The 25283-nt window shown below is 36.2% G+C and overlaps 1 protein-coding gene across 1 annotated transcript in view; it reads right to left on the bottom strand.

Annotated features, from left to right (window-relative positions):
* Nucleotides 1–18375, bottom strand: part of LOC149776045 (uncharacterized) — a 162875-nt gene extending 144500 nt beyond the window's left edge. Inside the window, exon 1 of the mRNA XM_089942257.1 lies at nucleotides 18294–18375. The gene's annotated coding sequence lies outside the window, so the exon portion shown is untranslated. The remainder of the gene's footprint in view (nucleotides 1–18293) is intronic.
* Between the last annotated feature and the right edge of the window lie 6908 nt (nucleotides 18376–25283).

Below are 25283 nucleotides of genomic sequence, written 5' to 3'. Positions count from 1 at the left end.
CGTAGAGGAGCTAGTGCTAGTTAAGTGATCGAAATCACTTAAGTGATTTTGGCGGTAGTTGTGTATCCGTGGGAATTATTTGTAGTTGTTCATGTACAAATCCACGTTGAGGAGCAGCCGAATCTAATCTGTAGATTGCAGGTCTACCTGAGGATCTTGTCACGGTAGATATTTTGTGTGTGGTAACACTCCAAATAGGATCAGTTGCTCTCGCTTTACCACCTTCAAGTTCACCAGGCTCATATAAATATCTAACTGTAACATCACCCAATATTTTTTGTTTTTCAACATCTTTTCGTTGTGTTGGTATATTTTTTTTGTAATTGCATTAATGGGTTTCATGTTGGTTGTTCGTGTAATCTCATTATTTAATGCAGCTATCACGCTTGGTAATCTTGCAACCCATTCGCGAGATCTTTTATCCTGAATAAATTCCCTCGCGTATTGATATCCAAATAACCGCTCTGCGAGTGTTCGATTAAATCGCTCAACAATTGCTTGATCACGGTGAATTGCAGTATGACCTCGTCGTATTTTGGTATTATGTTGTTTCATCAGCGATGATACTGGACCAAGAAATTCCTTACCAGGATCAACCTGTAGTAGCTGTGGCCATCGCAGACCACCTTGTGGTCCGAGTCCTCGTTGATAAATTCGTTCAAACGCATCGGCTACTTCAGATGATGTTTTCGCTGATAGCTGCTCTGCTTCTTTATATCTACTTGCAACATCAACTACGGTTAACGCGTATTTGTACGTTTTTCTATGCACAGTATCATGCGGTAAAAACAGAATATCAGCTTGATGAACTTCATTAGGAACACTGACATCGAAATACACGTACTGAATTCGTTTAGGACGTGGTAGATAAATTTGCCATATTGCTTGTTTGGATAACCATGTTTTAGCAGTAGAATGTTTAACCGCTGCTGCATCAGCAAGTTTACCAATTGCTTCTTTGCCTCTCCAGTATCCTCTTGGTGAATAATAAATCGATTCCATTATTAATTACCAGCCCCAAGCGCTAATTTACTTTTCATCGCGGATCTTACTAACCAATTAGCTAATGATTCTCTAATATTTTTATTTTTTATGGAATTTAATGCATGAATTAATTTCACATCTGCAATATGTCTATCTTGTAGATTTTGACTTTTATAAGCTACATCATGAGCATGACAAGCTCGATCAATAGCGTTTATTGGTTCCTCGCCTGGTTTTGGTTGATCTTGATTATCGAGCCTGATATCAAGTCTGGTACCAGGACCGCAATAATTATATCCCGGTAGATGTTTTTCTCCACTGTATTTAGCCCATGGAGCACCTGGAAACTTTGACATCAAATTAGCAATATCACCACCGCACTTATTAGGTAAAAACGAAAATTTCTTTCTACCGCATACAGAACATTTTCCACCATACACTATTTTTTTATTTTTTGTTGTAACCGTAGCTAAATCAGTAGTTGGAGTTTTAACTTTACAGCGTAAGCAATATAAATTCATGTTATAAAATATATGGATATAATTGATTTCTCAGCAACAAGAAAACGAGAGCCAGTTAAACACCACCCTGCGTTACCAAATTCCATCAGAATGATTATCATAGGACCATCTGGATCGGGTAAGACGCAATTATTACTTAACCTGATAATGAGATGGTTGAAATGGGATAAATTGTATTTAGTAGCACCATCCGCTGATGATCAACGATGTTATGATGTACTTAAAGATTTCAATGAAAACGCGCAATTACTGGATGAAGGTAATGATGTTATAGAGTTTATAACCGATATTGATGAAGCACCATCCGTAGATTCCATAGACGGATTTATTAATAATTTAGTTGTATACGACGATGTAATGCTAGATAAACAATCAAATCCAGCCAGAATATTTTCCCGAGGTAGACATAAAAATACAGACGTGATCTATGTTACTCAACGATATACACAAATTCCGAAGGTGATCAGAGACAACTGCAACATTTTAGTTGTGTTTAATGGCGTAGACACACACACACTTAGAAATATTCATCAAACTTGGTGTGGTGGTGACATGGATATAATTAATTTCAAAAATTTCTTCTCACGAGCGCAAGCTACTCCGCATGGGTTTATAACAATAAATTTACATGATCCAAGAACAAGATATCGTGTGGGTCTTGATAAAATATTTGGGTAACAGGGGTGATGATAAAATTAAATTAAATTAAAAAGATATCATTAATATAATGAACAACTGTGCGTGGCTGCGTCAAGGAACCTGATAAAAATTGTCGTGGAGAATATTGCAAGAAACATAATTATCTTATAAAGAAAAATCTTCATGCTGGTCCACGAAGTTGTGTTGGATGTAACAACGGCGTTAGAGGATTATATCAGATTTGCAAAAATTGTGGTGGAGATCGATACAGAAGTTTGATGATATATTATAAACACAGAAAGAACATAAATCCAAAAATAGAAAAACCACCATCAGAACTTGAATATTACTTGAAACAGAGAACAAATAAAGATGAAACAAATAAAGATGAAACAGATGAAGATTCCCATGACTCAGATGAAAAGAAAAATATTCATCAAACTTAAAATTTCTTTACAACATGGATAGCAGCAGAGAGGAGGCGTCTACAATTCTGTTTGGGACAAACAATAATCGTAGACGTGGTATTGACCTCTATGAAGGGTCACTATTTTTTTTTGGTCCAAACACAAGGGTGACCACTCCCTTAAGTGGTCTGTTCACCCTCTCTGCTGCTAGAGGTTAGAGATAGGACTGGTGTCAGGATAACTGACAGTGGGACATGATGCTACATGTCTGCGGTATGATGCCCTAGTGCTAGCCTTCACTACAAATTGCCACACTGCAGACATCAGTGATATGACTGGAAAGCTGTTAAAGCTACATCAAATCCAAATCACACACACACAAATTTAAATGTCCAACTAATTTGGACAAAGCCTTAACACATTACAAGTTTTAGACTTTTTCTAACTTTATTTTCTGATTATTACCTTAAAGTTGATGTGAAATGTTCTACACAAAAGAAATTGATCAATGCATGTTAATGCAATAGAGAGAAGAAAAAAAAAACAAACAAAAATGTGTTTATGGAATACCAATCCCCACTACAGTACCTGAAAACCTAACAAGGGTTTGAAAGACAAGCGAAACACTGTATATCCCTACCACTGTCTGAAACAGGGCATTCAAAATGGTGTATAATTAATTTATGCAATCTCTTGTTTATTTCATCATCTCTTTCATGTTCAAAGAAATTTATACAACTAGAATGGGAATCCATTGGTAATAGAATTACTCCATTTAACTGGGAGTGATGCAAGATCTCTTTGGGTGGGTAAGTTAAAACAGTGTGGGGAGTTTGAAAGTATTAAGGTATTAAAATCTATAAAACGAAGAAGAAAAAAAAAACAAGAACAGATATACTTTCTGGATGCTCTTAAACAATGTGTGTACAATGCAATGTCTCACCTGCTCTGCCAATAAATGATTCAAAAACCTTACTAACAGTCCAAAGAAAGCAAGTCCCTACTACCTACTTTCTAACCGTCTGAATACAAGTTCTACAAATTAATGCAATATCAAGTTTGCGAATGGTTCATGCAACAGCCTGAAACTATGGCTCCAGCAAAGGTATAATTAGGTATCATTGCATCAGTCAAAGTGTTTGAGGGCCACTTACTAACCAATCTATATCTTTTTTTCTTCTAATATTCCATATACATGTGTGACAGACTGAAAAGATGGCTGTGTGGGGCTCTTCATGTTACAACTGGGGTCCATCAAACTCTCAGTAGCCTGTGGCGCTGTGAATGATGTTTTTTTTTTTACCCATCAGGCATATCTGGGTGACACTGAATCTGCGTGATATTCGAAAGTAAATGTTATATTCAGAAAAAAGGAGTCTTAAAGTATACGAGTTCATATACTAACCAGCCTAACTTTTCAAGACTTTATTGTTGTCAGTCTGATGGTGTGTGCAAATGTGAGATGTATATAAAGTACGTTCAATTCCAAATAACAACTAGTATAACCGTGTGCATCCTTCTCATTACAGAAGACCATACAAGTTTCTTGGTTCTCTTATGCTCCCAATTGTCCTCCAACTTAAAAACTACCTCATATCAATATCTAAACCACGCAAAGTAAATGGACTTATTAACATTTTATGAAACTTCAATGCAGATGAATCGTGACATAAGATTTATTTTACTTTCTACATGCAGCTGCCTGTACAGTATCTGTATACCTGGGTAGTTTGTGGATCATCTGCAAATTTTGAGAACATGATTCAACAGAAGTAAACATAATAGCATTTATCTACAGAATGAATCAAGATAAAGACAAAATAAAGAAGCATTACTTGATGGGACTAATGCTCTAATGGGCAAAAAAGAATTTCTAGAAATTCAAGATAAGACCATTTCTTCCTTTTAACTGTCGAGTGTTAATGTTAAAACCCACTCTGATGTTTCTTCAGCAACAATATTTTCAAACATGCTGTGGTACACATACTGTATGTCAGCTTGGTACCACTTTTATTTAGGCCAAAGTAGACACCATTATAAGTCTTTTGGTGAAAACCCATCTCATAATGATCATCCGTTCAGGGGAAGTAGTGAAAAGAATTTAAGACAGTTGTTGCGGCAGCCATATTGGATGTACCACTGGCACCCTTTTCACTTAGGACCAACCAGTTAGCATATGAAGCCTACTGGTAAAAACACAATGTTTTTGAAGAGTAGAGATAACTATGTTTTCAAGCTGTAGCAATAAAAAGATTGTCAAGATTGCTGCAGTGATGGTCATATTTGACATCATACTGGCACCATTTTTATTTAGGACCAAGTAGAGATCAAAGAAGTATTTCAGAGAAAACCTCATGTTGATCAGACAATCCACTGAAGAGGTGTGGCAATAACAAGATTTTCAAAATGGCCAGTTTGTTGGCCTTCGTGGATGTCAGATCAGCACCATGTTCATTTAAGACCAACTGGACATCACAAATCTTCTAGTGAAAACTCAAGGTCAATATAGCTTTCTTTTCAGGAGAAGTTTCTATACGATTCTTTATATGGCTGTTATAATGGCCATTTTGGAGTTAAGATCAGTACTAGTTTTATTTAGTACCAGCTGTGAAAACTGCATGTTGATATGACCATCCATTCAGAAGGAATAGTAATAAGATTTTCAAAATGACTGCTGTGGTAACCATATTAGATGTCAGATTGGAACCATTTTCATTTAGGTCCAATTAGACTTTCATAAGTCTTTCAGTGAAACCCATGCTGCTATAACCATCCATTCTAAAAGAGCAACTAGAACAAGAGTTTTAAAATGCCTACTGTGGTGGCCATTATGGATGTGCACCATTGTTATTTAGGACCATGGAATGCATGCATAATTTTATGGCAATACTCCAAGTAGCTTTGGCAGAGCAGAGATAACTACTTTGTGCTAAAAGATGGATGGACATCAGACAACAGACCATAAGCTCATCTTCTCTATGACCAGTAGCGCTAAAAATTTATGCTGACAACTGTTCATAAGTATACTGACAACTGTTCATAAGTATTACACAAATAACTTCCTTTCACAAAATCCATGGCTTATATTACACAGTACACAGAAGATAGTTAAATACCTTGCTTCTCCATGTAAAAAAAGAAAATACACTGCTATTAAATAAAATCAATTTAGTGCATTTTGTTGTTTATTTAGTCAGTCTCTAAATAGCATTCAAAGTAAACCATCAAGCTGGAATTGCAAATCCTTGCAGTTATTCATTCAGACTGAGACAGGCAAGTTACAAAGGTTTGAGGAGTCTTTGATATTTCATGTGTAATAACCATAACATGAGAAGGACAATCCCAGCATTTTTTTTTCTAGATATTTAACAAGACGATCTTATTACAAAAGATCTCCAATAAAATGGAGAACAGTTAGGCACCGATAAAAGGTTCATGTTCTCTTATCATTTGGAGCTCCTGGTCCATTTACCTTTTACTAGCCAATCAGACAAAGTGTTGCATTTTATGTTAGGAAGCATTGTCTGTACCTGAATCACACTGATCACTTTAAGAAATATGAAAGCTTAAATTTGATTGGTGAATCAGAAGGTCAACAGAATATAACCTCATATCAGCACACCACTTATTGCAAGTACTAGCAAATCTCAATATTAATCAGATTAATAGGGCTTGAAATTTGGATTTTTTCATTAACACAAACTGGATCACTTTCACTATAATCAAACTTTTAATAATCCTGCATAAATTTCGCTGATCCTGCAAAAATCAAATAGATGCCAGCTCAGCTTCTAATTCAGTATTTTTATTCATTAACACAAACTCAAAACAATAAATGTATTTCACTGAAAGTTCACCTCTGTCCTTCTGTTTTTTAGTCTAACAGCTTGATGGCATCTCTTGGGTTACAATCCTTAATGTATGATAAGTTAAGAATGACCAAAGTTATTATCCCCACCAACAAATGAAGAACCCAACTTTTTTGTATTTCTCTGAATACTATGTGCAGAGTATATACCATCACATGGTCTTTCCTTGGGTCAAACTTCAGTTATTTATATGTACTTTCCCAGCATTCCTTGCTCTCTTATCTTCATCATATTTTACAACTGCTCTCACTCTTGTCATCATCTAAGTTGTAAAGTTTTTGATGGCAGCTGCATACATTGCACAGATTTTTACATCTTTCCGATTGTCACCACAGAATGCATGAAATGTTTAATAATAATAATATAATAATAATAATAATAATAATAATGCTTTATTTATAGAGGGTGACTATTCTTCCTTGAGAATGATATAAATATTAGAACATGCTTCCCTGTATATTTCTGGATTATTATTTACATCTTTCCGATTGTCACCACAGAATGCATGAAATGTTTAATAATAATAATAATAATATAATAATAATAATAATAATTGAGAATGATATAAATATTAGAACATGCTTCCCTGTATATTTCTGGATTATTATTTGAGATATCCAATGCAAACTTTTCTAACTGGTCATTAGTTAGCCTGAGTGTTTGGGCCAGTACACCAGACCAAGTCCCATATGTGTGAAGTCTATCTTGACGATAATCACCAAATTTGATGTGTGCATTAACACGTCACAATTTCTGCCACTGGTATCTTTTGAACTTAGTCAAGTGCAGGATGTTGCTAGACATTCAATTAACACCGTAACGAGGTCAATTAACCTCGAAAGGGAATGACTTCTCAAGTTGGGGCCCATTACGGATCACTGCCATCTCACCTCTGCGTGTGTTAGAGTCTCCGATTCAGCCAATGTGGGTACGTGAGAAAGCTTGCCAGTAGCTACTCGTGGGTTGGTGGTTCTTTCCGGGGTTTTCCCAGGTTCTTCCTCCACCATTAATACTGGCCGCCATGTATAGCCTATCGTGTGCTGAAACATGGCGTTAAACCCTACAACAACAACAACAACTTTAAGTTTTATTTGATATATCCCACACAAGACCACTCTTAGCTGTTATGATACCAACCAGTGGAAATTTAAACCGCTCCAACAGATTAGTGATGGCAAGATTTTTCGGTGATCTGCAGGCAAAATCATTGACCTCCAGTTGTGGATCAGCATTGATTCTGAACCCTAAATTATTTAATATGAATATCACTCATTGCAATTCAATTAAATTTTTTCTGCATATCAGAAAAAAATGTAACACTAAGAACTGACATAAAAAATAGATTCATTTATTTGACTGGCCGTGCATCTCTATGTCATAACAAGGGTTTTCATGGTCAAACAGGATTATGGTTCAGCACGCTAACTGGCTGCATGAAGAAAGATATAGGAGATATGCCTGTAAAGGGCAGTGGAGAATAAATCAGAATAGTTCTAAACCAATAAAAAGTTAGACAAATATATTATCATTATTGATGAGGAGGAAATATTGGGATGAGCATCTGTTCAGACAAAATGGCAGATGGCCTCTGAGGTGATTCACATTAACACCCTTCTGAGCCTATTGCCATGGGCCAGTAATGGTTGTGAAGGAAGCCTTGAGAAGCCACTATGGTTTTGAAATTAGCAGCATTTAAAAGATCTTTCATGTAGTTAAGCAAGATCTTTGTGGAATCCAATAAAATGCCACAGCGGATGTACAGAATTCCACCAATAATACCATTGCAACAGAAAGCACATACCTGGACTGACCACAAATTCTAGCATAAATTGATGGGTGACTGATTCATTGTGGCCTCTCTTAGCATATTAAATGCTGCAGATTCATCATGTGAAGCTATAGTGATGAGTAACCTTGCTTTCTGTTCCATGTCTTCAATTGGTTTGATGGAAAAGCATGCCCAGGCTCCAGTTCAAACACCCACTTTGGGTGAACCAGCTTCCTACTGGGGAGGGTGATTAGGACATCTTAGGAAATGTACCCAATAACTGGCAATAAAGAGCAAGGTCTCAACATAGACAGACAGACACCAGCATCAATGTTGTCGAGTGACATTTTTGCCTGCGGAGAGATTTCCTTGAGTATGGAAGAATGAGATAAAGCAAGAGTTCTGGATGATGTTGCACCCCTGAGATCTGTTCCAAAATGTAACAGATCTTCTTTGACTGTATGCCAGATGATTTCAGGCACAAGAAATGGGTAAGTGGCAGTAGACTTCATTTACTTCCTTAAAAAACAGACCTCATCCTCATCATCCAAATGTTAGGGAGGAGTGGGCCTGTTAGGAGGAGTCTGTGGTGCTGCTTCTACCTCAAACTCCTTGGAGTCCACAAGGAAGCATCATTATCATCGCCAGCATTATACTCTGAGACAGAGAATGGCTGAACATCATTGTGGCATTCAGTTGCGGAGAGGGCATAGAAGCACTCTGCATCACATCCCATAATTTAAAGTGTTGAGTAGGTGCTATAGTGCTAATGATTGGTAGAGGGGAGACGAGATTGTCTATCTTCCCTGAATGATGTGATACCTCTAGCCTTCCTGGTTAATGTGACTTGGTGAGGAGGTTCATGTTATTGAAGACATAACCAAAAAATGCAATTATGAAGGCCAGAAATGTTTGGGACAATGCTAAGTTGTGGAATTCAAGACACGTTTTAAGGTCAAAGTTTTTTTCTGACTACACTCATTTTTGTGAAAATACAACCAAACAAAAGCAAATACTACTTAACCAACACCTAACATTACTGCAAGTACATAGACAAATAATAAAATCTTAAATCTGAAATCTTATAAATGGAATGTTATAGCAAATCTATAAAGTGAGCAAACTTCACCATTGCCGGTCCCAAGCCCAGATGTAAAAGGAGGAGGGTTGGGCATGGGGCTAGCAACCCGACCCTGTAAAACCAAACTTTCTACAAAAACGCCAATAGAAAAACCAGAAACTGAAAAGCCTGAGGGAGGAAGGGTCTTCTTCTGGAAGACTTATGACCTGGTGACACGATTTTGAGGCAAACATCAGTAAGATGGGTCACACATGGAGTCAGCTCAAGGGGATGGCATAGGACAGAAGCCTCTGGCGATCTTTTGTGGGCGACCTATACCCCCCCCAGGGGTGATGGGCAAAACTAAACTGATAAAGAGGGAAGTTACATTAAGTAAACCCCTCTTTCTAAAAACTGATGCACTTACATAATGGCTGTATCAATTCGGTTGGAAATATGGGTTTGGTTCATTCATGTACTGACTTTAATACTTCAGTGTGTTGTCTAGGAATAGTGACAAAAATGTTTCACTGGTAATAAAGATATTAAGATACACAGTATGACCTGAAGACGTGTGTTTGCTCTCATGTACATGGTACTGGGGTTGTTTCAAACAAGTTTAGAAATCTTTACAATTTCCATTTTATAGTGAAATTCCAGAAAGCAAAACAATTCTTGATTTAGGGTGGTTTTGCCAACTTGCAATTAAAATGCTGTAATTTAGTTACAACTATCAGTTACAATTCATTACAAGATACAACTTTTACTGCACTCTTTTCTACTTAAAGTATTGCTTAAAACCAATGTTAAATGCAGAAATGCATAATGGGAAATAGAGGGCATAATTCAAATAAGAGAACAAACAAACACACACACACACACACACACATATATATATATATATATATATATATATATTTCTTGCTTTGCTCCCATTTCTCTTTTCAGCTCTCTCTGTCCAAAAGATGTCACTTCTCCCTAAATTTCAAGTCCAACTTGACCCCTGCATTTCTCTGGTGAATATCAAGGCATAATGTCCATAAAATATGGTGTCCTGATTAAAATAAATGACCATAGTTAAAATAAATGGCCATTCTACAGATGTCCCAAGCTGGGTACACAAATGAATTACATCATAAAGACAGTTCTTCTTCTCACTATCCAGTGGGGTTTTTTTTAAATAAGGAAGACATTCTGTTGTTAACTTTACTGTTACTTATGAGCCATGCAGACACACGCAATAACAAAGCAAAATATGTTGAAATGAAAATACACTGAATAGATGTTATAACTTGACACATAAGACTTACCTGAAAGGCAAACGTATTTTGAAAATAAGAGGGGGGTGCACCCTAACGTCTATGGGGTGGCATATAATGTGGTAACTCAAGAAGATCCATACAAAACCAAATACTGAAAAAGAGCATGGGTTACCAGAGTAACAGAAGACTAGATGGATGAATGTAATACTAGACACATTCATGTGACAAGAAACCATGCTCACAAGCCACTGAGGTTATAGGTTAATAGGTGAAACACTCAACACTTCAGCTAAATCAGGTTTACTTGCAGCCTTGCACTTGGCACCAAAGAAATTCAAGTTGCCATGTGATATTCAATAACAGAGATAAAAGTACATGACACTGAATCACTTTTGATCATATGCTGACTTCTGACAATTAACATCACAGCTTTTATTCCAGAGAAAAACAAAAGAAGACAACATCCTGGCACTATTTTTTCTGGATTAAAAGTGCGTTGAGTGGATCTTATCAAAGAGAGGTGGCATAGCAGATGTGCATGTAATTAGTCTTTTAATCAAACAATAAAAAGTCAGCAACAATCAATTAACAGATCGCTATGACCTAGCCTACTCCCTCTACATTCAAAATTCTGATAGCCCACTAATTAACTGATACTTGCATTGTATAAATGGATAAAACAAAACAGACACTTGTAGATAAAACACTTGCATACTGAGGACTTGGGTATTGGAATTTGCACATACCGAAAATTAAAAGTACACAATTTTACACAGATTTTGGCATCCAAACCCTTAAGCAATGCCTGAAACACCTGAATTTTATCCTCAACCATATTTAGAAACCTAGTGCCAAGATTTGGGACTTATTTTATTTGTTTCAGAAATAAGAAATCCCACTGTTAATAATCGTAAAATCAGCTGTTTTCAGGTGTTGTGCAGATAAACTTTCAAGTTATTGTCAGATTATACTGTGCTCAAAATGCTCTGATAGGCAGGCAACAAGCATGCTGGAGTGACTAGTGGTCTGAGGCCTGGATATTCTCAGTCATTTCACAAACTATTTGACTGGTCACATGACTTGTCATTTAGATCAACCTTGCATGGAAGGATTACATCCATACATACTCAATGTGGACACAGATACCATTCTTATATTTATCAAACCTATGATTTTTTTTAAATTTTCAAATGGGATGAAACAATGCTAATACATTATTTATTTGTTAACATGTAAAAAGGTGGACATTAGCTCAGTGTTTTAATTCTTGTGCTTTATTCAACATGGTGATTCACGGTTCCCATATCTTTTTCCATCCACAGCACCTTGATATCATCTACAGTAAATAGAAAGTCCTAATTGAAGAGTTTACCTTTCAAAAATTCAATACACTTATACATATTATTGCAGTATTTCAAAATCGTGACAGCAGAAAATACCAAGCAATTCATGACACTGCATCAAATAAGGTGGTCCTTATAAGGAAGGCAACAGAAAAGCTTGTTACAAAGGATGGGTATTGCCAGTACTTTTGTATTCTGACGTACTGTAATAGTGGACAGTGTATTGCAGTACATATTGAAAATAAATCTGTCAAAAGTGTGAAATAATATTAAATAGCAGGCAAATAGTAAAAGATCCATAAAACTTTATTTTTCCAAAAAAAGCCTTAAAGTGAACAATTATTGGGAGACACGTTCACATATGGTTGTGTCAAAGTTACACAAGATAGGCTGCTGATGAATTTGCATCTTCCCAGCTCCAGCTGTACTGGCAGCCTAACATTTCATAATTAATGCAGAAAATATTGGTACTGCAATTAGGCAATCTTGAGTCTCCTATAGGATGAGAATGATATTGGTATGTAATGGCCTACCTGCAAACTCCACACATGCATTACATTCCCAACAAATAGCAAAGTGATAGATTATCTCTAATCATTCTTGGACGATTTTCTTTCAAAATTGCTGCCAGAAAAATAAAAAAATTTCCATTTTATTTGGCACAAGCTCATACAAGACTTCAGGCTCCACATCTGCCAGGTGGGATATAACATACAACTGAACCATTTTTTGATGGACACAGCATTCAGAAGTATTTTTTTAAAAAACTTTCAGAAAAACACACAGCGAAAGAATACAATAATTCAAACAAAATGCATTACGGCTGAATTAGACATTTTTTTTGTATAGTGGTGGTTCTTCAGGATGCCAAAATCGACATTAAGGTATACATACTTTTTATTTTTTGATGAATGAAAATTCCAAGAGCCAAACCTCAGTACACAAGTTTTTGTAGTCAGGTGCATTTTTTTATTTGATCAGTTTCTACAAAGATATTATCAATCACACAGTGTGCAAGCAAACAAAGTTCAAGCGAATGTATTAGGATTAGGTGAATCCGCACAAGTTAGATCTTAGCAGACAAGGAGATAAAGTAAGACACCTGTTAATCTACTGCTAGTTCCTAATCAACATAAATCGTTATAAAGTCTTTTTATATGTGTCATGTACATATTTGTACAATTATCATGTATCAGACATGATTTTAGTCTTCCATAAAAAAAGCTGAAATTTTTTTAAGGAGGGTTTGGGAGTCCTCCCCAATTGGGGTCTTGAGGAGCAGTTTCCACAATCCAGGGTTCCAAAGGCCCCCAGCCAAAAAACATATTTTACACTCATAAAAAAAACTGCTTCTGGTGCAACTTATGATCATAAAACAAACCAAAATAATCATTTGAAAAACTAATAAACTTACCAAAAATGTTTAACTTGACTTCAATAATTTCACAATATTTATTGTCACATGAATTTATTCTCCAATACTATTGATGCTGAAGTTATTTCATGTGCATGTCAGTGTTCACATCATAATTAAGTCACAATAATTTGTCAATTTTTGCAGCAAATATATTATAATTATCTCTTTGCATAACAAATTTGTAAAATAAACACCCAAGTACATCAACTATATACAAATAATCCCATACATTCGCTTGTCTTTTTCTCCACAGGACACATCCTGTTGATATGAATTTAAACCTTTGACCAATCAGAATACTCTTAACTAGAGTCATGTGCTAACTAATATATGGAGTGAAAGATTTACAAGGGTCATTGCTGAATGGGACCTGACAGACTGTTTTTAAAAAACTGGATCAGAGAGGATATAAAAAAAAACAGACAATATCAAGAAAAATCTGATTCAAGTCAGAACAAAAGACAAAATCCGCTTTAAAAGGGAGAAAAATCATGTTTTCATATATGTACTTTTCTGATAGTAACTTGATATAATTTCTTTGGTGCCAAGCACAGGGCTTCCATAAATTCTTGCAAGACTACACAACAGAAACTAGAAGATGCATCTAGTTTTGCTTATATATATATATATATATATATATATATATATATATATATATATATATATATATATATATATATAAATAAAATAAGAGAATCCCATTGAGGCTGAAAGATTCATGAAATAGGACAGTCCCAAAGGCTGAAAAATGAGATAAAAAACATCACATTATCAGCTTCCTGTAACTGATGTTTTGACTGGGTGAGGAAAAAGGCAATGGCAACCCAAAGAAAGCCAGTACCAGAAATTACTAATTTTAATCATAAACCTACTGTGGAGAAATCTGTTAAAGTTAGTTTAAGAAAAAATTAATGTAACAATGGAAAAACAAAAAATTGAAATGGGATGTGGGCATTTTTTTCTTATTTCTTCCAACGTCTTGGAAAATGTATTAACCAGGCATGGAATTAAACTGGTGAAATAGAGTAAGATATCAAAGAAAGGTAGTGTAAAGGTGTTTAGAATTATTACAGTTGTAACATCACAAGCAATTACAGTTATCTTGGTCATCACAACCATAATTTTTTCATTTGTTTATTATAAGGCCAAATATGTATAAATAAATTGTGGCTCTTGTTACATTGAAAACAATTATGGTAGGTCGATATATTTTTCTTTATTTTTTGTCAGGACTGATTTAAATGAAGCAGAAACTCTAAAAAAAATTTTAAAAATTAAAATACAAGCGTAAATACTTTTGCTGGAATGAAACACATCAATACAAGAGAAGGAGAATCAATACAAAACGATACTTACCTATATAAGTTATTTTAGTCTTCAGCAGTTATGAATAATTATTATTAGTTTGCCTTCTTATTATTTAAACAAAGAATTCATCTGAAACAGCATTTGCAGTCCTAGGCACTCATTTTTATTAGTAAAAACAAAAAAGACTGTTGAGAATACTCACATGCCATCTGAAAATGCAAACAAAAGTGACATGGTTCATAATCTGCTCCCACCCCCAATTCCATTCTAATTATCTTAACCCAGCAGCATGTTCAGCAGCATGGATACATTCCAAACATGTTCCATGAGCATAAAGAATATAATGAAGTAATTACACGTCATTTAATAACAAATTTTATGCAAAGTATAACAATAAATTTTATCTTGTCTGCTTTGGTCCATTTGAAAGCTACACTACCGGTGTGTGACAAAGTGAAAATTCTTACGTTCAAATCTTACTGGTGGTTACTGCTTGTTCCAAGTCTAGGTTAAATAATAACTTCCAATTAGCAAACAGTGTAGCTTATTCACTACATGACAGACAGAAAGTACTTGCAAAGCAACCAAGAAACTTCACTCTAAAGTCATTGATATAGATGCTGTCAGAGTGTGCGATTGCATGAATCATGCAAAATATGTATGAATTAGCACACTTGGAGAAAAGTGATATGTGAGAACTCCCACAAATTAGTTGAAAGTCCTGCATATGAAAATGAGCTTGATGAAGTATACCATTTTTATTTAACCATTCTTGTTGCAACATCTGTCTTTCAGGTAACTCTTTTACACATGATCATCTGGGGTCTTCAAGCATGACAAAAATGGTTGTTAAACTAAATTTGACTGGCACATAGTGCCTTAGAATAAGCATTATGGCATAGTGTGAACCCTGCTAAAATGGAAGTTTTACATATTGGTGTATAAAATAAGGGCCACCTAGAAAACCCCAAATGTCTGATTCCCAGCATGGTTCATTATGTTTTTGTTTGCCAGATACTGGCTGGTGATAGTGATGATGACAATAATTTTTAAAGTTTTAAAGTATATTGGATTATTGGAGCTGGAAAATTGTTAACAGAGATACCAGTGAGTGATTTTGAGCCCGAAAATGTCATTAAATATGAGTCAGATGTTCATGTTGGATGGAAAAAAATAGAGGGCATGACGGTCAGTCTCCCTTGCAACGGTATTTCAAAATTAAATGTAGAAAGGGCAGAATACTGAGCCTGACTAAAATACAGACAATTTTTTTTATTTTGTATCAATCAATTTAGCCTCGTGAATCATATGCTACAAAACCATATATCCATACCAGGGTTAGGATAAACAAAATAAATAATGATGAAAAAAAAAATGAAATTAAGATATTTATTTCGAATACACATGTCTGCACAAGCAGACTATGGCATCAATTGACTACAATCCCTAATACAGCATTATGAATCAGACAAGAAATCTGGCATGGCAGTCAGTAACTAATGATTCAGAAGTAAGTTTGTGCTAGTGACAGATTCTTATTTTGGAGCTGATGTGTCCAAAAGATAATATCCATGAGCTCTGGAAAATTCTAAATAACAGCCACAAAGATCAGTTTCCCAAAATTTTCAAACTGACAAAGCTAGCTATGTATATGCCCTTTCAGAAAGAAACAGAAAAATATTCATACACAGATAAGGAACAGAGTATGCTCAAAAATAATTCAAAGATCAATAACTATACAACTAGAGGTGACATCTTTTAAAGATTTTGATTTCAGTAGAGCTCTTAAATAGTATTGAAGTGTTAGGTAAATATTGGACCATGACTATTTGATCCTCCCCCTCCTTCTTTTCTACTCTTCCCTTTCGGTGATAAATGGTGAAGTCCCACTTAAGATAAAATTGTGGCTGCATCTCTCCTTAAATTGTATATGGGTAACAAATCTGGAATTTCTCTTTTTATGCAGAGATGTTTAACTAGTGGATGAAGGTGCTAATGGAATAAATAAAATTACCACTGAATCAGAAGGAAGGTAGATTTCAAACAGCTGAAGTTTATCATCTTGTGTAAAAAATATAAAAATTATAGAACAGATCTGGGTGTTGTCAATAGTTGTCCTTCTTCACTAATAAATACAAATACTTGTGGCCACAGCAGTCTTTTGCATATGCTGGAAGAACAATGTGATAGATTTTGTTGGTATTCATCCCCAATCCCATGCCCAGATTTGTTCCAGATGAGATTTTCTTTACATGTGGAAATTGCTTTATTTCTTCTGTTTTGAACATAGCATCGTAATGTCTTCCAAGTGTCAGTTAGACATGAAATTGGAATAAGATGTTTTCAAAGCATTCATGCAGTGCATAACAAATGGAGGCACAATTATATAGCCTGAAACACTAAATAAAACTCACTGAGAACCAACAAGTAGTCTGTTTGAAAGTATTTTTGTTTTCTTGTCATGAGTGAGAATTGCACATAAATATATGATAACTATATCCCTGTCTGTAATCTGCATACTGGAAATACAACCAGTACATCAACATACATAAAGTGGCACCACCTATCTTTCAAAGATGGAAAAGCTATCAAGTGTATCAATATGTATCATATCACAGGCTTTGTACTGTGAATTGTATTGATACGCGTCACAGTTATATCATTTCACCCCTAGTTACAACCCTTTGATTGTTGATTTTGTTGGGTTTTTTTTTTTAAATTTTTTGTATCGTATTCAAAACTAATTTTTCCCCAAAAAAGATTTTAGGATCAGCTGGAAAAAAACAAACAGGAGGACATTACAATACACAGTGTTCTGAATTATCAAATAGGAAAAAAGTATTGTTATTGGTACTCTAATTTTTTGGGCCTGGACTGCAACCTTTTCCAAGGAAGGAGTCCTTGACTGCAACTTTCAAAATGCAATGGAGAACCCTGTTATTAATTATACAAATCCTGTGTTAATTTATAGTACCAATAAAGTGATTTTGTGTTGTCAGAGATTTCATTGTACTTTATTGATAAAACGCCAGACTCCTGTGGTGTGATAAATAAAGCTAAATAAAGTGTTATTTGTCTGTTACGTGTATATGTACCATGAAAGTGGTAGTCAGGAATTTAACTTTCAAATATCTTAGGATTGTGATTCAGAATATTTCCTTTCAATTAAATAACTTAAATGAATGATAATAAGTTTAAGAAACAATACAAATCAAAATATATCAGACTGTGAGGGTAAAAATTTAGGAACAAATTATTTTTTTTAAATCTAAAACACCTTATATGAAAAACAGTGAAAACTTGGCAGAATCAAAAAGATAGTCATACTAGCCCAAATGCTTCATTTGTGGCATTCTACCTTGTAAAAGTTGACAGGGTGCAAAGTATTTCTTCTGGAGTTACAAACTTTTAAAAAAGTAATGGTTACCTCCAAAAACATTTTTATTTTAAATATCATTATTTTTAAGTTAATAATTTAAAAAATTTAACTTATTACGTACTATACGTGATATTTAGGTGTACCACACCCGCTCAGTCTGTTAATCCTATTCGTGTTACCAATAGCCATTAAACAATGGAGGTAAGTTGGCATCGTTTCGACTTAAGATGCGGATGACAAAATTCAGATTTCGCGCGGTCCACAAATCTCGTTTTCAAAATCGACGTAAAGGATAATATTTATAAATATGTAAAATATATAATGCATTATACCTACCTCAACAAATATTCAAGAATATGCATGGAAGTGCCAAGGCTAATGAATTTCTTTGAGGAAATTATCACATTTCTGAAATCCAATACCTCCTGAAAGCACCGGATGTTGATTGATACGGGTGATAACTGTCTCAAAACCGATAATATTTCCGGAACGATCTTAATTCTTCAAGACAAAAATATGAAATACCTATTTTTCAAGTTATGAATTAAGAGATGTATTCTTCTTTTTCTTCTTCTTTAATATCTGTCTACATACGTACACAGGGGCTCATATCGTTGCTTACAATTTACCTGTCATACATGTACTGTATAATAAATCCCTTATTCATTGTATTTATTACATAGTACATACATGACAGGTAAATTGTAAACGACGATGCGAGCCCCTGTGTGTATGTATGTATGTATGTATGCAAAGAAAATGTTCCTTTATAGTATGTTTTACGTTAGAAGTGTGGATTGCAAATATTCTCTAATATCGTTCAATATGTATGAATCAACAATCAGCATTTGATGTTCTTCTATTAATGTAAAAAATTATGAATCTATTTTCTTCTGTATTCAAAGCACTTTATGATATCAAAAGTTTCAAAAGTTATAAGTAGTCTAGTGTGATACTTGGGGTTCAAAAATGAATTAAAAGATTTTAGCAATGTAAATGCAAACGTCGTACTTTCAGCGTTCTGTGTCATGAACAGTGACAGTTTGCATCAAGCAACAAAGTGTTTGAGTCAAACCAGAACCTGAAAATAATGTAGGAACAAGAAGAAATTAAAATATTTAACCGTAAGTACAGTCCATTTATACAGTCCATTTATGTCGTGACTGTCGACTGATAGTATCACTTTTATAATTCTCATACGCTTCGGTTGCAGGTCCCCAGATTAAGAAGTCAACTTTTGAAAAAAGCTTACACAGTTAGGAATTTCATTTATTGTTTACAGGAGGTTCGTAACAAGCATGTTCTGCGAGGCGAAGCTTGATCTTTAGAATGAGATGCTGGTAATATGACTCGGCTGTATGTTAGATGTTTGTGAACTTGAGATAGTACAGTCTGATACTTTTCAGTTTGAAATCTCTTTGTTGTAGGGTAGGGTGCTGACATCACGGTTTAGTCTGAAATATGTTTGTTGCAAGTTGGGTGCTGACATCATTACTCAGGGTGTTAGTGTTGATCTGGTAATTGAATTAAAATGTTGCTGTTGGTCACTGATATTTGAGTAGCTATTTATAAACTGTACATTATTGTGGCAGGGTATTTGCATATCAATCGGGGAAACGTTTTCGTCGTTCCTGCTACTCGTGTTTGTCAATTTCCTTCTCTCTGTCATATTTGCTTTTTCTTTCATTCTTTTCTTCAAGTTAATTAATATTTGTTTCATAAACCATTTTATGCTTGTAGTTGTGATTGGCATAGTAATGGGCGCAATACAGATGGGACAATTTGGTTTACAAAAGTCTGCTGGCCTGAGTTCGGTGTACATTTTGGAGATAGCAACTGGAATTCGTTCTTGGTCGTCCCTGATTTAAGACATTTTCGGCTTAATGACCCTGATGTCTTTCACAGTATCGCCTGTTCTTGTCTTTAACTTCCTTTCACCAAGACCAAAGTACCGCTGGTCATTTACATCTTTTTCTTCTTTTCAGTATAGCATCCCCCATTTCAACTTGTAGTGTTCAGTAACTCCCCTCGAACAGAAATTCATCGAGTTCGTTAAGCAACATTTTGTTAACCATGGCGCTGAGTGGCCGAGTGGTCTAAAACAGTCGCCTTTACCGACCACTGCCATCTCACCGCTGGTGGTTCTTAATGAAGTTTAACCTGGTTCTTCCTCCACCAGTTATACCGGCCGCATATCTTGTGCTGAGAAATGGCGTTAAACCCCAAAATAACAAGACAACAACATCAGTGATTGGTTTACTGCATTGACGTTTATTTCTTTTTCATCGAGATTTCCTCTTGCTTTGCAATAAGAGTTTCACTGTAAAATTTGTTTTATTGCAATTCTAACTAATGATTAAATGAAATAAATCAAGATCATCACTGTATCTCTTACCAGACTAATATCAACTCTAAGAAAGAGAATTTCACGTTCTTCTTTGCTTATATATTAAGCTAACAACGCAATATTTTACTAGAATATGAGTACAAGCTTTCAGTGAATCATCTAGTTATTTCGCATATGTCCCATCTTCAGTCAATAAGCTATTTCGGTTTTAACCAATCACGAACTAGGGCAGTCTGACCATTCTACAGTAGCAAATGTCCTCCTTGGATCACATGTTTATTTGAACATGATACAAGGACCTTGAAATTTATGAATGAAATCGACGTACGCATTTATACTTGGCTCATTAAAAGTACAGCTCAGTCAAAAATGTCATTAACTATATGAATCTTACAAATTATTATTATAAAATAATGTACATGCATGATATGGATATACCTAACAGTACTGAAACGTATAATCAACACCAACTTTGTCATCAAGACTACCAAGAACTTGCCTTGACGGGAACGTGGGTTAGTGTTGAATTGTTTGATGCTCTCTATCGTGGATACCAATTGTTAAAAATATACCAAACATGTAAATTTTTTCCTACCACAGAATAATGCCAACAGGATGACACGTGTCAAGTGACTTTTTCAGGGTACGCGCACGAGTATCTGAAACCGAAACAAGGAAGTCCTATCCAAAAGCCCAGACAGACATAAAAGATAGTGGCTGTCAGTTCACAAAATTAGTTCCCAAGAAGGAAACTTAAAAGGAAAACTTCACCTTCGAAAAAGATAGGTACTACATCAAGAACGCGCACTTATTCACGAAACCTCAGTCTGTGACCGACTCATCTCTTCTTTCTCCTATTTCAACTTCATTATTGATTATGCCAGCCTAGCTTGACAAATGTTTTCTGACCTGATGAGAAAAAATAAAACCCCTCCCTACTTCTTCTTCTTCGTCATCAAGGGGACGGAAGAGAAATATAAAATAGACTTCGAAGAGTTTCAAATCCCATTTGCTAATCCACCTGAGTTAAGACCTACATCAAGTATTCTTTGGATTACAATATTTGTGTCAATCCACATCGTCAGCAGAAAACGAACCGATTATCCCTGTTCTAGTATCATTTATTCACACTGCTCGACGGACACGTAAAACAGTACCATCCAAAAAACACAACACACGATGAAAATATCATCGGAAGTTGGCTAGATTTCTGAGCAGGAACAACATGGATACTCTTTTTTTCTAGCATATACTACAGTCCTGCTCATGCAGCTGGCTACTGAGGAATTAAAATACTGTATAGTGCAACTAAAGCCCATAAATCTACACCAGCAATATATTGTGGGGCACTCTAGGGACAATGGGACTTACCATTAAAAACAGGATCCCGGTACTCTGGGGACAATGGGAAATTTATCATTGTGGGCCAGTCTAGGGACACTGGGAATTTATCATAGGGAATTGTAACATGGGTGGGTCTATAGAGGGACAAAAATGTATTGGGTCTGTCTAGGGACAGTGGGAAAATACATTACAGGTAAGGTGACGTCACGGTACTGACGATTAGCAACAATGTAGCAAGGGTTTGACCTCAATCGGGACCAAAGAGCGGAGATAAAATAAAAAAAACCTAGAACGTTTGGGCGGGACAGAGACAGAGATAACACAAACAACAGACAAATACAAATACAAACAACTATTCAACTGACTAAAAAACTAACAATTACAGTTGCATCTTCATCGATCGCCTGGATCGAAGGAGACCGTTTAGGAGCCTGGACAGACGAATACCCCGACGACAAGATTCTACGTTTTGCTAGTGGCGGTCCTAAAAATTAACGGCTACGAATACGGAACAAACAAGGAGAAGTGCACACGGAGTGTAAAGTGAAATAATTTACTCTCAATTATCGCAACAGTCGAATGGTGAACTTTGTCGTATTAAGAGAAGCCCTGCAGCGTGGACAGGATGGAAACTTTAAAATGACTACATACGAACCAAACAAGATTGTACACTTACCCACTCACCAAATCGTCGGTCGACCGTTGGAAAAACTGTATCAAATCGTGTGCCTGAAGCGAATGAGGCTTCCCAACCACTTCAGTTTGCCGTACGGAAACGTCGATATTGATCAGCATATGAAAAGGGACAACGTCCAAGACTGATTGTTCATTGTCACTATCAAGAACAAACGAGAAAGTTGAATCCTTTTAAACAAACATCATTCAAGTTCAGTGATTCTCAAGTGGTTTGCGATGCTGTGCATTGCGATGAGTGCGATGTCGTACGATGTGACCTCAGCGATGCAGTACCACATCATAGGAACTTTGTTGTAACTAATACTACTACTACCACGACACCTACCATGGAAAGTGATGATGTGCGTGTCAAACCTGACGAATGCGAAAGCATGCCACTCGTTATCGTGGACTCTTTACTGGTTTTCATGGTGTATGTCAACCTCCACGCGAGACCATGCGTCTACCACCCTACGAATGATATCCAAAACTGAGCAAACTCCTACGGATTTCACCGTATCCTCATCGAAATGAGCCAGTGAAAGACAAATATTCGTTCCCTGTGCGTTTGCCTGAATTCTGCGACTTTGAAAGTCGATTCCAAACCTTCCAAGAAAAATGGCCTAAATATCTGGGAGGACATACCACCGAAGAATTATCCAATGCCGGACTTTTCTACTTGGGTGAAGATGATAAAGTCAAGTGCTTCAGTTGTTGTGTGTCACTACACCAGTGGGAGCAGAAAGATTTGGCTTACCTGGAACATGCTCGATGGTCTCCGGATTGTCACTACCTACCTTTAGTGGGACAACCTCAGTAATCTCTGGATGGATACTTTACAAGAGAACATTCGTGATCTGCCTGTGGAGTTAAGAGAACACATTTACCGAGAGCTGGTCAACATACAAGTTCAACACAAAGAACAATTGCATCCGTCACCTAATCAATTTAGGAACCACTGGCACCTGAAGGGCAAAATGAGCATTTACTTATTTCAAAGAGTTTCATTGGTCAGACATTGATGAATCGCGTGAGATTCATAAAGTTTTCGATGCCACTCATTATACTTACAAGGTGATCCTAATACGCTGAATTCCAACGGACCAGTTAGAGGATTACCAAAATCTTTCACACCAAGAAATCTTGGTTCAGGAGGAAACTTATGTACTACGTGTGGTGTCTGAGTTAGTGACTAAACAATTTTGGTATGAAACTAAAAAATATCCGATGCTGTTCAAAACGTACTCTTATTACCTTACACCAAAGAGGGTATAAACATTTGTTACCTTGCCATGACCTCTATTACTCGTGATACAACAGATTCCGTGAAAGGAAATAAATGACACTATTCAGACAGTGGACGATTACCAACACTTATTACGAGAACTGTGTTCATTGAATTGGGGTCGACGTGTGGTGTATGTCTTAGCGACTTCCTTTCTAGGATTTCATTTATCAGCCGATTCCTTATTTTTTACGAACAGTACTTACCACCAAATAAAGCGGGAAAGTGGCCCCTTTAAATGTCCACGAGAGACTCATTTTGTTAAAAGCCTTACGTTTTCATCTGGATACTTCTCGACCTCTACGGGGAAAAAAGGTTCGTCAACTTTTAGGTACTGAAGATGAGTATGACGATATGTGTGTAGCTTGTGACTTACGCCCTCATTGGACAGGTGCACGTGACTGGACAAATTGGGGTTACGAGGCTTGGACCAAAGAAGTGGCCAATTAGGCCCAAGAGTTGTGATCCTCAATTCAAACGTTCAAGGAAAAAAGTAACTTTTAAACCTGTGTTAGTGACAGTGGTAGAAGAAGAACCCGTCACCGAGAACAATCACTCCCTTCATGACAAGACTGTCATAGACACTCCCGAAAGACCTTTCAGAGAGGACACCTGTATGTCTGTACCTAATGTAGAGACTGTAAAGACATTACACACTGTCCCTAGGACACATTGGTTACCAAGATCATGTTGTACGGTGACTTGTTTATATTCCACTTTGATCGTTTTGATGTGTATTTTATCGCTGTACTTAACCGTTTGGCTTTTATGTATTTTTGTCTTTCGTGTTGTTCCATTTAAAAAAAACAATAAACGTGTACTGAAAAAAGTATAAAAACTCTTGTCTTGTCTGTCTTCGTGTCAAAAGTGACATTCCGTGCACTATTGTTACCACTACCGTCTCTACTCCCTCTTCCTCCACTTTCAAAGTCATCGACGAACTCTTAGATGGTGCAAGTTAGGAGGCTTTGTATCATCGCCATCCCTTTAAAACGTCAATTGCTTGACCCAGCGGTTCAGGCAAAACCCAATTTCTCAAACGTTTGATCGAACATAAACACCGTTTGATCGATCGTCCACCTCAACGAATCGTGTGGTGTTACAACGAATAGCAATCGGCGTACAGCCTCTTGCGAGAAAGTCAAGGCGATTCCATCGTGTTTGTTGAAGCTTTCATGGCGAAGACGACGGAATCGTGTCTGACCCCAGTTAGACCCATCTGGTCATCTTAGACGACATGTTAAGAGAAGACGAAGAAGAAATTAAACTGTGGTTTACGCGCAAAGGGCATCACGGTAATGCCATTGTCATTTACATTACTCAAAATTTGTTTCGACAATGTAAAGCCCAACGCACCATCAGTCTCAGTGCTCATTACGTGGTCTTGTTTAAAAGCCCTAGAGATAAATCGCAAGTACAAGTCTTAGCCAAACAGTTAGGAACACGTTGGCTGACTCATGCGTACGAAGATGGCACTAAAACCGTCATGCCTATTTAGTCGTGGATTTATACCCACCCCCGATTATTTGCGATTTCGTACCCAATTGTTTCACCACTGGTGTCAAGACAGATGGCCTGTCATGTACACGTCCCCGTCGTCGACTTAACAAAAAAAAAACAGTAAAAACATCGGACACTTTGGATCTGTCTCACATAGAGTCAACATGATATCCCT

Source organism: Sinohyriopsis cumingii, chromosome 18 (assembly GCF_028554795.1).
Source record: "Sinohyriopsis cumingii isolate HCF-2022 chromosome 18, ASM2855479v2, whole genome shotgun sequence".
In the NCBI taxonomy this organism is placed as follows: Eukaryota; Metazoa; Mollusca; class Bivalvia; order Unionida; family Unionidae; genus Sinohyriopsis; species Sinohyriopsis cumingii.
The sequence above is the reverse complement of the archived record's forward strand: the minus strand, read 5'-3'. Positions and strand labels throughout refer to the sequence as shown.